We start from the raw sequence: 14,809 nt of genomic DNA on the forward strand, positions 1-14,809 counted from the left end.
AAGGAGCACCTGACAGATTTGAACTGCCAACCTCTTGGCTAGCAGCCATAGCACTTAACCACTATGCCACCAGGGTTTCCTAGGGGGGACTAGTATCTAATAAAATCCTGTTTTTCCCATTGTGTACAACCTAACATTTTCCTTTGTAAGAGGTTCATCTCTGTATTTACCTGGTGAGAATGAAACTCTTGATAGAAACTCTTTTCAGGTTAAATATGGGAAGACAGACCCTTTTACCAAATGACTGGACTATTCCAACTTCCAATGCCCTCCAGTCAAAACCTCCAGAAATATACTTCTAGTTTAATGAGTTTGTTACTCATTAGAACAAGGAAGAATACACTCTTGGGAAACCCTGGGACTTCCCAGTAGGAGGGTAAGGAGTTTTGAACTAGTGTAAGGAGTTTTTTGGGTTTTTTTAAGGAGATTTTGGTGAGAATTTAAACAATCAGTGCTTTGATCTGAATTAGATGTTGTCAGAAAGCAAGGCTAATTCTTACTGGGCATGTCATATCTTATCTAGAAGGAGGGAAGACTAGAGGGAGGCTAAAGCTGAGATTGGTAAGGAAGCAGCCATAACTCATATCAGCCAGGATTGGGGAATGTCTATGACTTGGATTATGTTTATGCTTTTGTCTGTTGTCAAACATGACTACCGTGGTCTTCTTTAGTCTTGATCCACCATGGTCACAGAGTGGCCTTGTCTGACAGTGATGTGAAATTCTCTATGTTCTACAAAGGAACACTAAGGCCCAGCTGTGAGTGGCCACCCAACTCTTGGGTGTCAGGACTGATCCCAAGAGAAAACAACATGAGCACAGCTGATGGGAAGATCAGACTGGTGTAGGGGTAGGAAGGGAAAGGTTCATTTAGGTTTCCAAGAGGTCCTAATTGTGCCAGAACTCAAGTTAATTATTTTTATTTTCTTTTCTGAGCTTCATGTATCATACAACATCACAACAAGAATATGGGTAGAAAAAGCAAAGAAGTTTCCTGAATAAACTGAATGCTTCAAAGGCCAGTGTAGCAGGGGTTTGGGGACCATGGTTTCAGCGGACACCTAAGTCAAGTGGCATAATAAAATCTATTCAGAAAACATTCTGCATCCCACTTTGGAGAGTGGTGTCTGAGGTCTTAAACTAGCAAGCGGCCATCTAAGATGCACCAATTGGTCTCAACCCACCTGGATCAAAGGAGAATGAAGAACACCAAGGACACAAGGCAATGACAAGCCCAAGAGACAGAAATGGCCACGTAAACCAGAGACTACATCAGCCTGAGACCAGAAGAACTAGATGGTGCCTGGCTACAACCGATGACTGCCCTGACAGGGAACACAACAGAGAACCCCTAAGGGAGCAGGAGAGCAGTGGAATGCAGACCCAAATTCCCATAAAAAGACCAGTCTTAATGGTCTGACTGAGACTAGAAGGACCCTGGTGGTCATGGCCCCCACACCTTCTGTTGACCTAGGACAGGAACCATTCTCAAAGCCAACTCTTCAGACAGGGATTGGACTGGACAATGGGATGGAGAGGGATGCTGGTGAGGAGTGAGCTTCTTGGACTAGGTGGGCACTTGAGACTATGTTGGCATCTCCTGTCTGGAGGGGAGATGAGAGGGTAGAGGGGGTTAGAAGATGGTGGAATGGACATGAAAAGATAGAGTGGAGGGAGGGGGCAGGCTGTCTCATTAGGGGGAGAGCAATTGGGAGTATGTAGCAAGGTGTATATATGTTTTTGTGTGAGAGACTGACTTGATTTGTAAACTTTCACTTAAAATTTGTAAACTTTCACTTAAAGCATAATAAAAATTTAAAAAAAAGAATATGGGTAGAATCATCTTCCTCAATCCCAATGCCAGACACTCTAACTTCAGCTGTTTTTATGCTCTGTCAATGTGTTCAGGCTTTTGTGCAGAGATACTAATTTATATTCTGGGTTTCCACTTTCATTTCATAACAAACTCTTTCCAAATTTTTACATAGTCTGCACAATTTTATTTTATTGCCCTTGTATATGTCTATGAAGTTCTTTTATCAAAATTTACTCACTAGAAATTTTGTTCTAGAGTTAAAGCATAATGGAAATTTACAATTTAGAGTCTGATTTGAAATTTATTTTGAAAATGATTACAGGAAATCAAAAATTGAGAAATATTTGAAACTGAACAGGATGCTCTGGATTTTGAGGAAGAAAGGAGAACAGAACAGTTTCCCCTAATTTCAGAGAGATAGGTAAGATGACATCTTGCGTGAAAACTGACAGAATTCAGAATCAGAGCAGGTTTCTGAGTTTATCATATGATTGTCTTTTTTATATTTATCAGATTTGTATGTTAAGATATGTTTGCCTCAAAGAATACATGGGATTGTTTCCAATATTTAGTTTATGTATCTAAGAATTCTTTATATGGTAGAAAATGCCCTTTCCTTGGAAGTTTGAAAGAAACTCTCAATCTTTGGATTGTATGTGAGCATGTGGACAGGGGTAGGGGCTAGAAAAGGAGTGGTGTTTTAAATGTCCTACTCAATCAGTAAACTATATTGCTTATTTCATATATGTCAGTTTTTGTTGCCTTTACATTTTTACAGATAATCATCTACTTCTTTGGGTTTTTGATTGTATTAACATGTAATTGTGCCTACCCAGTGCCGTCGAGTCAATTCCAACTAGTATTATAAATTTTTTTAATACATTTTATATTTATTATGATTATATTTTTGTGTTCAACTTCATTCATTTTTTTCTTCATTGCATTTGGTGGTCGTTTATACCACTCATTCCCTATGAATCCGTTCTTGGATTCACTGAACAATTCCATTAATTACATTGCTTTAAAAATGTATTTATTTTATCTGAGTATCCTTGGTCTCCTTTCCTCTGAAAACCTAAGTTTTATATTCTGTTTTTTTCATTTAACATTAATTCATGAAACACATAATCATAAAATGTTCTTAGAAACATAATTTGAATAAAAAAACATAAAAACCAAAGTGGTTATCATTGAGTCAATTCCGACTCATAGCAGCCCTATAGCATAGAGTAGAACTGCCTTATAGGGCTTCCAAGGAGCAGCTGGTGGATTCGAACTGCCAAACTTTTGGTTAGTACCTAAGCTCTTAACCACTGCGTCAATCAAGTTCAATCATATTTTGTTCATTTACTGTTTTTTTACTTTTATAAATAGTATGTCAGCAAGCAGCTTCATAAATAATTTCCAAAGGCATACTTGATTATTTGGCAAAGTAGAACTATCAAGAAGGAGTTCTATACATGGGTTTAGACATCAGGAGAGAAGTTGGAGTTGGATATATATTTGGGGAACATCAGTATGTAAATAGTATTTGGTGGTGCAAACTTGTTTGTGCTCAACTGCTAATCTAAAGGCTGGCGTTTTTGAACCCCCCCAGTCGAATCGTAAAAGAAAAGACCTTGAGATGTACTTCCATTAATATTAGAGCCAAGAAAACCCTATGGAGCAGTTCTACTCTGTAACACATGGGGTCACCGTGAGTCAGAATCAACCTGTCAGCAACTCACAATAACAAAAACCATGAAATTAGATGAGATCACTTAGGGCAGTTCTCCACACCAGACTAATGGAGTCAATCTCTGGGGGTGGGCCACAGGCATTGGTAATTTTGGAGGCTACCTAGGTGATTCTATTGTGCTCCTAGTGCTAAAAACTTCTGATGTAGAGAGTTAGTGTCCACAGGGGAGATAAGAAGAGGGCTAAGGACTGAGCACTGGGGTACATGGATATTTACAAAAGTGGTCCTGATCTTGGCTGAAAATTGGAATCACCTGGGAGTCCTAAAATCTATGGACATTAAATCTACCAGTTAAGATCAGAAGAACTGAAATGTTCCTGCCAATCCAGGAACATTTTATAATGTCACAACTTATGGTGTTAAATCTCTTGTGTGGTTTTCTTCATAAAGGTCTTGTAGCCTAGTTTACTCCTAAGTATTCTCAAACCCCATTCTTTTCCACCCCCGGGCCTTAGCACATGCTGGTCCCCTGCCTGGAACATTCCCATCTGCACCCCATCTCATCCTTATGGTTTCAATTTAAATGCCACTTCCCCAGAGGTCTCTCTAGAATACTCTTCTACAACACTCTCCTAGAATCCTTTCTCTTCCTTGCACTTGTCATCTTTTGTAGCTACATACATATTTATGAGATATACTGAATTTCTGTCTTTATTGAATCCTTCCCCTGTTGAACATAGAGAAATTCACAGAATATCAGTATCAGACAAGGTCACTCTGTGACCATGATGAATCAAGACAAAATAAGACCACTGTGGTCATGTCTGAACACAGACAAAACCATGAACACTGTCCAAGCCACAAAAATGACGAAACATTCCCATCCTGGCTGATATGAGCGATGGCTGATTCCTTACCAATTACAGCTTCTGCCTCCCTCTAGTCGTCCCTCCTTCTAGATACGATATTGGCATGCCCAATAAGAATTATCACTGATTTCTGACAACATGTAATCCAGGCTTGATTCCCTATATCTTCACTAAAATCAGCTCACGCTCAAATCCTATAAGAGCTTTCTAACACCCTCCTTCTCAGAAGTCCCACAGTTCTCCATTGTGCTCTTTCTGTTTGCAATGACTAATAAACACAATAAACTAGAAGTGCGTTGCTGGTGGTTTTGACTGGAGGGCACTGATGGTTGGAATAGTTCAGCCAGTTGATAAAAGGATCTCCTTTTCCCTCTTTAATTTGAGGAGTCTATACCAAGAATTTCATTCTGCCAAGAAAATACATGGATGGACAACTTCTATGTTTAAGAGAATAGGGAATTAAAAAAAAAAAAGATTTTATTACAAACTAGTTTCCTTTATGACATTCAGGGTCCATATCATTATTGAACAGAAAAAAATTTTCATAGAAATCACTTTTCTTAGGGCTCCTTTTTTGTCGTTGTTCCTGAGACTGTAGATGAAAGGGTTCAGCATGGGGGTAACCACTGTGTACATCACAGCAGCAGTGATGTCTTTCTCAGCTGGGTGAGAGAATGAAAGTTTGAAATACACAGCAATGAGGGTGCCATAGAAGAGGGAAACCACAACCTGGTGGGAGCCACAGGTGGAGAAGGCTTTCCATGTTCCCTTTGTGAATGGGACTCTCAGGACAGCACAGGTAACGCAAACGTAGGAAACAAGGATGCAAACAAATAGGGTGATCTTGTTGCCTTCACAGAACTAGTTGAGCCATCAGTAGGGTATGAAAAGAGCATTCAGATTGGCAATGACCCACAGCCCAGCAACCAGCAGGGAGCAGAGCTGATGGGTTATTTTGTTGTGTAGTGTAAGGGGTGGAAGACAGCAACAAGGCAGCCATTGGCCATCACAGCCAGGAGGAAATTGTTCATGTCTGCAAACAATGAGAAAATGCAGCTGTGTGAGACGCCCAGAGAAGGAGATGGTCTGACTCCCAAATATGTGGTTGGTCAGCATTTTGGGAACAATGGTGGAGGAGAAGCAGACATCCACGAAGGACAGGATGTTGAGGAAGAAGTACATGGGAGTATGCAGGCGAGAGTCTGCACTGATGGCCAGGATGATGAGCAGGTTTTCCAGGACTGTGGCCATTTCCTTTCTTTTAGCTAATGAAAACAAACTTTTTCACTCATTCTTTTAAATTGTCCATCTTGACCTCTGTTTTTCTCTTAATTTTTTTTTATTATTTATGAATTTAAAAGATACTGATCCAATAATAAATTGTTAAATAATATTTATTGAGAATGTCAGACATCTTTTCACAAATGATGCAAAATGCTTCTGCCAGTTTATACTTGGCCTTTTGGTGTTGTTAATGGTTTTTTTTGGCTTATAAAATAACTAAATGTTTATGTAATCACACTAGAAAGCATTTCTTTTGTGGCTTCTCCTGCTTCTCTTATGGTTTATCTTTTCTTCCCCATTCTGTCATTATTTAAACCTTTAGGTATATTTTCTTCTAGTTTATAGTTCTTACATTTAACTTTTTAATAAATCTACAACAAAAATAATTTCATTTTCTCAAATATTTATCAAATTGCCTCAGTTCATTTTTAACAAACTTCTCTTTCCTCACTGATTTGTAACACCACTTTTATCATTTGCAAAATGCTATTGTGTCAAATCCCCCATGCATCTGTCAGTTTGTAGTACTGTAGGGGCTTGCTTGTTGTGGTGATACTGAAAGCTATGCCACCATTATTCAAATACAAGCAGGGTCACCCATGGCAGACAGGTTTCAATCGAGCTTACAGACTAGGAAGAAGGACCTGGCAGTCTACTTCTGGAAAAAAAAAAAAAAAAAACTGGCCAGTGAAAACGTTATGAATAGCAGCAGAACATTGTCTGATATAGTGTTGGAAGATGAACCCCTTAGGTTGGAAGGCACTTAAAAGATGACTGGGGAAGTGCTGCCTCCTCAAAGTAGAGTTGACCTTAATAATGTGGAAAGAGTCAAACTTTTGGGTCCTTCATTTGCTGATGTGGCACAACTCATAATGAGAAGAAACAGCTGCAAACATCCATTAATAATCGGAATGTGGAATGTACAAAGTATGAATCTAAGAAAATTGGAAATCACCAAAAATGAAATGGAACACATAAACATCGGTAACCTAGGCATTTGTGAGCTGAAATGGATTAGTACTGGCCATTTTGAATTGGACAATCATATGATCTACTATGCCAGCAACAACAACTTGAAGAGGAATGGTGCTGCATTCATTGTTAAAAAGAACATTTCAAGATCTATCCTGAAATACGATGCTATGAGTGATAGGATAATATCCACACATCTGTAAGGAAGACTAGTTAATATGGCTATTATTCAAATTTATGCACCAACCACTAAGGCCAAAGATGAAGAAATTGAAGATTTTTACCAACTTCTGCAGTCTGACGTTCATTAAACATGCAATCAGGATGCATTGATAATTACTGGTGATTGGAATGTGAAAGTTGGAAGTGAAGAAGGATCAGTAGTTGGAAAACATGGCCTTGGTGATAGAAATAATGCTGGAGATTGCATGATGGAATTTTGCAAGACTAACCACTTCTTCATTGCAAATACCTTTTTTCAATAACATAAACAGAGATATACACGTGGACCTCACCAGATGGAATACACAGGAATTAAATCAACTACATCTGTGAAAAGAGATGATGGAGAGCTCAATATTATAAGTCAGAACAAGGCCAGGGGCTGACTGCAGATCAGACCATCAATTACTCATATGCAAGTTCAAGTTGAAACTGAAGAAAATTAGAACAAGTCCATGAGAGCCAAAGGATGACTTTGAGTGTGTCCCACCTGAATTTAGAGACCATCTTAAGCACAGATTTGACATGTTGAACACTAATGACCCAAGACCAGAGGAGTTGTGGAATGACATCAAGGACATCACACATGAAGAAAGCAAGAGGTCATTAAAAAGACAGCAAAGAAAGAAAAGACCAAACTGGATGTCAGAAGAGACTCTGAAACTTCCTCTTGAACATCAAGTAGCTAGAGCAAAAGGAAGAATTGATGAACTAAAAGAACTGAACAGGTTTCAAAGGGTGGCTCAAGAAGACAAAATAAAGTATTATAATGACACGTGCAAAGATTCGGAGTTAGAAAACCAAAAGAGAAGAACGTGCTCAGCATTTCTCAAGCTGAAAAAACTGAAGAAAAAATTCAAGCCTTGAGTTGCAATATTGAAGGATTCTATGGGCAAAACATCGAACAAGGCAGGAAGCCATCAAAAGAAGATGGAAGGAATGCACACAGTCACTGCACCAAAAAGATGGTCAACCATTTCAGGAAGTAGCAAATGATCCAGAACCGATGGCACTGTAGCAAGAAATCCAAGCTGCAACGAAGACACTGGCGAAAAGCAAGGCTCCAGGAATTGACGGAATACCAACTGAGATGTTTCAACAAAATATTTGGAAGTGCTCACTCATCTATGCCACCTGGCTAACCAATTGGAAGAGATCCATATTTATGCGTATTCCAAAGAAAAGTGATCAAACAGAACGCAGAAATTATCAAACAATATCATTAATATCACAGCAAGTAAAATTTTGCTGAAGATCATTCAAAAGCGGTTGCAGCTGAATATGGACTGGGAACTGCCACAAATTCAAGCCAGATTCAGAAGACCATATGGAACAAGGGATATCATTGCTGATGTTGGATGGATCACGGCTGAAAGCAGAGAATACCAGAAAGGTGTTTACCTGTGCTTTATTGGCTATGCAAAGGCATTTCGCTGTGTGGATCATAACAAATTATGGACGACATTGCAAAGAATAGGAATTCCAGAACAATTAATTGTGCTCATGAGGAACCTGTACATAGACCAAGAGGCAGTCATTTGAACAGAACAGGGTGATACTTCTTGGTTTAAGGTCAAGAAAGGTGTGTGTCAGGGTTGTATTCCTTCACCATGCTTGTTCAATTTGTATGCTGAGCAAATTATCCTGGAAGCTGGTCTATGTGAAGAAGAATGTGGCATCAGGATTGGAGGAAGACTCATTAACACCCCGTGATATGCACATGATACAGCCTTGCTTGCTGAAAGTAAAGAGGACTTGAAGCACTTACTGAAGAAGATCAAAGACTACAGCCTTCAGTATGGATTACACCTCAACTTAAAGAAAACAAAAATCCTCACAACTGGATCCATAAGCAACAAGGCGGGTCCTTTTCCACAGTGCTCAGACATTCCAATTGTCTGGACACCGGTCCTTGAGAAAGAGAAAGTAACTTTACTGCAATGCGCAGAGCAAGGAGCCAGGAGGAAATTCCTCAGATCCGGCTTCCCAAGCTACGGCGAAGTAGGGCTTATATGTGATTTGGGCAGCAAGATGGTGGCCACCCAGGCATACTGGGGAGCAAAAACTGGAGAAGGTAGCCAAGAAACAGGAGGTCACACGGTTCTTGTCAGACCTCTTGCTTCGAAATAGGGTCTGGGTGATGATTTTCCTTTTGATTCATTCCACCTGTTGCTGCGTCCTCTGTTGAAGTCAATTAGTGGTCACAGATGGCCCTTCTGTGCATGCGAGGCAGACCAACTCTGGCTTGGACTAGTTTAAGAACTAATGGAAATTTACTGGCATTCATAGGGTCAGGTTACAAGGATAAATGCAGAAAACATTGAAGCTGCCAAGGATTTCACTTTACTTGGATCCACAATCAACACCCATGGAAGCAGCAGTCAAGAAATCAAATGACACATTGGATTGGGCAAATCTGTTGCAAAAGACCTCTTTAAAGTGTTAAAAAAAAACAAAGATGTTGAAGACTAAGGTGGGCCTGACCCAAGCCATGGTGTTTTCAATTGCCTCATATGCATGCAAAAGCCAGATGATGAATAAGGAAGACTGAAGAAGAATTGACACCTTTGAATTGTGGTGTTGGCAAAGAATACTGAATATACCATGGACTGCCAAAGAACAAACAAATCTGTCTTGGAAGAAGTACAACCGGAATGCTCCTTAGAAGCAAGGATGGTGAGACTATGTCTCACATACTCTGGACATTTTATCAGGAGAGACCAGTCCCTGGAAAAGGACATCATGCTTGGTAAAGTAGAGGGTCAGCAAAAAAGAGGAAGACCCCCAATGAGATGGATTGACACAGTGGCTACAACAATGGGCTCAAGCATAACAATTGTGAGGATGGTGCAGGACCCAGCAGAGTTTTGTTCTGTTGTCTCTATGAGTCGAAACCAACTGGATGGCACCTAAAAACATTATATCAAATGTGTGTTGAGGACTTACTACGGTCCGGGCAGTTGACCAAGTGTTTTCTCTAAGGTATCTGTTTTTATAATCACAGCAATGAGGTAAGTATCATTATCATCCCTACTCAAGATATCCGAGGTTTAGAGAGATTCATTGATTGGGTCAAGGTCCTGCAGTAAGGTCATGACGGAGCCAGGAATGTGACATATCCAACCCCATGACCAAGTACATCCTCTGAACAATTTTGTAAACTCATATGTCTATATAGAGAGATAGAGATGTGTAGATATGTTTTTAATCTCTCTGTTCTGCTACACTGATTTGGGTCTTTTTTATTGCACCAATGCTGAGCTATTTTAGTTTCAGGATTGAGAGGGGGCTTTATAATACTTTGCAATATATGATAAACTATTCTTGCAAAACTGTGCCAAGATACAGGTACAAGAATGTTTACTGTTGTCAATAGACATAGACATAACACATGAAAGAGCCCAAGTATCCATCAAAAGGGAACCAATAAATAGATTGATTCATCCATATAAGGGAATCCAATATATTCATTAAAATGAGTACAGATTTGTACGTTCTTATATGGAAAGAATTCCAAGATATATTTTTAAGAGTGTTTTGAAGAATGATTTCTGTTCTGGTAAGAGAATAAAGATTACATAGACATATACTTCTAAGTGAAGCCATGGCTGTGTGGAGCCAGCATTGGAGTTTCATTCTTCCCATCACACAATCCTGCTTCCATCTCCTCCTTCCACAGGTGTTGATCTCTGGTAAACATGTTGTACCCTGTGATAGTTAAGGTTGTGTGTCAACTTAGCTGGGCCATGATTCTCAGTGGTTTGGCAGTTGTGATGTAGTTTGACAGTCGTACAATGTTGTGATCACATCCATGATGACATTTGATATACTGAGATCATCTCCATGATGGAATCTTCTGTGAGTAGCCAACCAGTTGAAAGGGAGTTTCCTTGTGCATGTGGCCTGCATCAAATATAAGTAGACATTCTGGCAAGGTTCATGGGCTTTTGCTTGCTCTGGATCCTGCAGCTGGCTCCTGTTAATGTGACAACTGGTTCTTGGGACTTGAGCTAGCAGCTTACCTGTGGTCTTGCCTGCCGATCTTGGGATTCATCTATCTTCCCAGCCTGTGGGCAAGAGCCCTGCTCTCTGACCTGCTTGTCTTAGGTTCATCAGCCTCTGTGGCTACATAAATCAGGAGAATCCTCTATCCTGACCCACAGACTTGGGACCTTCCAGCCTCTACAACCACGTGAGCCATTTCCTTGATACACATACACATACATGTACAGGTACACGTACACGTACACATACATATATATATATATACAATGGTCTTGCTTCTCCAGAGAACTTGGCCTAAGACTTAAACCAAACTCCACCTTAGAATGTGCTTTTGGAGAACCTAAACTGAGACAACATTTTAACATTAGTAACAACATCAGCATGACCACTGTTATTAATTGAATTGTGTCCCTCAAAAATATGTGTTGTAAATCCTAACCCTTATACCTGATGCTATCCACTAACCTTACTTGATTTCCCATGCAATTGGCATTGTTTACCATTAGTTTCTTTTCAAAATTCACATATCTATTAGTTTATTAAGCATTATTATCTCCTTGTTCCTTGTCTCTTTGCCCCATTTATTTTATCACCTCCTCATCTATCATCTCATATATGCCTTGCTTAAGTTTTATCCTTGAACTTCTTCCATCTCACGCTCTTTCCCTGGACAATTATATCCATTTCACCTGTGTAACTGCACCTGAAATGATGACTTCTGAATCCATACCTATCAGACCTCCTCTTGACTGTAGACCCATAATATCCAACTCTTGGGCTCATCCACCTGGGTGTCTTACAGCTTAACACCCACCATTTCCTGTCGCCTCCATCAGCACCACAACTCGCCCACCCGTGCAAACACACCTCATACTTCTCTCCAGCCTGCACTGCCTATCACAGTTGATGGTACCATCATGTTGGGTATCACCCTACAGTCTCTCTCAGCCCACATAGCCAATCAGCTACTAAGTGCTCTGCATTCTACCTCTTTAGCATCCCTCACAATATTCCCTATTCTTCATGTTTGCTGTCATTCAGAGTCTTGAGGCTTGCTCAGATATTACAATGCTTAATCTTGGTCTCTCTGCCTTGGAGTTTTCCATCTCTCATTCCACTCACCACACTGCAGTCACAGGAGTCTTTCTACAATGCAAATCATATCATAGCCTTCCTCGGATTTCAATCTTTGAAGGCAGTCCCTCTGATTGCAGGATAAAATCCAAACTTTTTAATATGGTTTATTGTGAGGTGACTATATAACTTTTCATCCAAACATGATTGGGTAAAAGGAGGCTTATCAATAATGGGAAGTAAAATCAGACTTGCCAGGCAAACCAGACTGTACAATCAACCTCTTTTCAGGGATATCATGATCTGCTGTCTGCTCCATGCCTTTCTTCCCTGTTCTGATCCACACACTCCAACTCCAGTCAAACATGATTGCTCCTTCTTTTTTTAATTCTTTTATCTGATTTTTCTTCAAATATATTAGTGCCAAGTGATTTATCTCCAAGTTCAGAAATTCTGGCTTCTACTTGCTCAATTCTGCTCCTCTGACTTTCTATCGAGTTGTCTACTTCTGTAATTTTATTGTCAATCTTCTGAATTTCGAATTGCTGTCTGTCTATGGATTTTTCCAGATTATTAAATTTTTCATTATGTTCCTGAATAATCTTTCTAATTTCTTCAATTGCTTTATCTGTGTGTTCCTTGGCTTATTCCGCATATTGCCTCATTTCCTTCCTGATGTCTTGAAGGGTTCTGTATATTAATCTTTTGTTTTCTGGCTCTGGTAATCCCAGGAATGCACTTTCATCTAGAAGATGCCTGGATTCTTTATTCTGAGAGCCTGTTGAGGTGATCACGGTCTGTTTCTTTATGTGACTTGATATTGACTTCTGTCTCCGAGCCATCCATAAGTTATTGTATTAGTTTATGCTTGCTTACTGTGTCATAGCTTCTTGCTTTGTTTTGATATACCTAAATGGGTTGCTTGAATGAGCTAGCTTGGTTATTTTCACCTTTGGAGCTCTGACGTCCTGTCCCCAGATGGCTAGAGCTGTTATCAGGTATATCAGTCTAGGAGTCTATTCACTTTTTTTGTAGGAATTCAGCTCAGGTGTCCAGGTAGCTGATTATCAAGTGTGTGGTACAGGCTCTGTCTTAGAGGGGCAGCAGTGATTGGTGTATATACCAGTATCTGACTGCAGCAGGGGGTCATGCTCTGAACAAGGCTGTGAACTGACCCCTGAGTGTCTCTGAGGAAAGCACGCCCCTACAGCATGCAGGTGGTTGGGTTCTGCAAATGGACCATGGGTACCCAAAGTTTTTGGTTGTAAGGACTGCGAGGTATCAGTTATCCTTGGACCCCTGTCACAGGTGGCTGGGTGACCTGAGTGGAGCTACCAGTCCTTAGATCCCTGATGTGGGTAGGTGAGGACCCTGTTTAATAGGCAAAGCAATTTCAAACATCAAACACCCACTTCTCCACTGCACAGCTGAAATGGTTGGAGTCTGCCAACAAGGGCCTATTCTCCTGAAATAGGCCCACACAGGTCCATGCACAAGGGAAAGGTGCTCAAAGTCCATGGACCATTTATGCCTGGATAGGAGCCACTTCTGTCCTGAGCTCCTCCGGTTAGTGTAGCTGGCAAATTATCTTTTCCCCCAATTGCGAATGTTTTCCTTCCCCAAGACCGGAAGGATGGCTCTAGTCACTCAACAGGGCCTATCTCAGGCCCAGGGAATTCAGCTGCTGAAGTCTGCTTGGGAGTGGGGGAGTGCAGTAAAATATATGCAAGTACGTAGCTTTTGCCGAGAGCACCGTTCTTCTCAGGTTCCGGAGGTGTGAGTAGGCTGTGTGGCTGGCTGCTTCTCCCTGAGTAAACTGCAGCTAAACGCTAATACCAGCCTGCTGCCACCACTCCAGGAATGACACCTAAGGGCTCCCCATGACTCAGGTCCGGTAACTCCTCTCCACTTCTGAACGGTCTCTTCCTCCCCCTGCCCCTCAGTTCATTTTCTAAGCTTGCCTTTGATGCTCAGGCACCTAGCTTGTCATAAATATACTTGTTTCACTTTTTTTTTTTTTTTTTGGGTCTTTGTTGTAAAGAGGGCTCACCAGAAGCATCTGTCTATTCTGCCATGTTGGCTCCGCCTCCCCTGATTGCTCCTTCTGCAATAGATTAGGTTACCTGGTGGCCATACTTACTTCCTTCTGCCTGTAATATGTTCACAAGCCTCCTTTCAAAACTGACCTCCCATTCTGGAAAAGCACCTATTTGTGTTTAAAACTCCAGTCTTTCTTTACTCCTCTCCACCCATCTCAATGAAATTGCTTGATTTATGCTCCCAGTGTGTCCTGTACAAACTTCTTCTGCAGGTGTTTGCATTTTTCAAGGTCTTCCATTATGAGAATATAAAGCCCTCAAAAGGAGAAATACACCTATGGATCTATGGATTAGGGGGCACTCTCTGAATAGGGTGATCCCTTGTGAGCTGGTAAGACATTCCAAGAGAAATCTACTACAGGAGCCTGGAGTTCCTCAATCATGGCATGCTATGCACTTCCTGATATCTCCCCATCTTCCGTCTATCCATTACACACAAATTATCCTTTACACCAAATGCTTCAAAGGATTAAGGACAACTTTATAATGGGCCCCAGCATTCCCATTGGCAAAGGCATCACTAAGCCCATGCAGTAGATTACCAGAGGAGAAGAAAATAGATTTACAGAGATAACATTGTAATCCCCCCAGTTTCTGAGCCCAGAAACCAAGAAGAAATATGTCTTAGTAATTAAATTTTCAAACTTATAAACATAAGCCCAAATCAGGAAGGTGATAAGATTTGAGGCCCCAGGGAATTTTGTCTGGGAATTGTCTCCACCCAGATTTCTTCATCTCCAAGTTCTTACCTAGGAGTAAACTAATATTCTTTGACATCATCATTGGGTCCA

General features: G+C 40.6%; 1 pseudogene; it reads right to left on the minus strand.

The window, feature by feature from the left end:
- Positions 1-4,311: 4,311 nt before the first annotated feature.
- On the minus strand, positions 4,312-5,613 carry LOC126087481 (olfactory receptor 1361-like; annotated as a pseudogene).
- Between the last annotated feature and the right edge of the window lie 9,196 nt (positions 5,614-14,809).

The sequence above is a fragment of the Elephas maximus genome, chromosome 12 (genome assembly GCF_024166365.1).
Source record: "Elephas maximus indicus isolate mEleMax1 chromosome 12, mEleMax1 primary haplotype, whole genome shotgun sequence".
NCBI classification, from domain to species: domain Eukaryota; kingdom Metazoa; phylum Chordata; class Mammalia; order Proboscidea; family Elephantidae; genus Elephas; species Elephas maximus.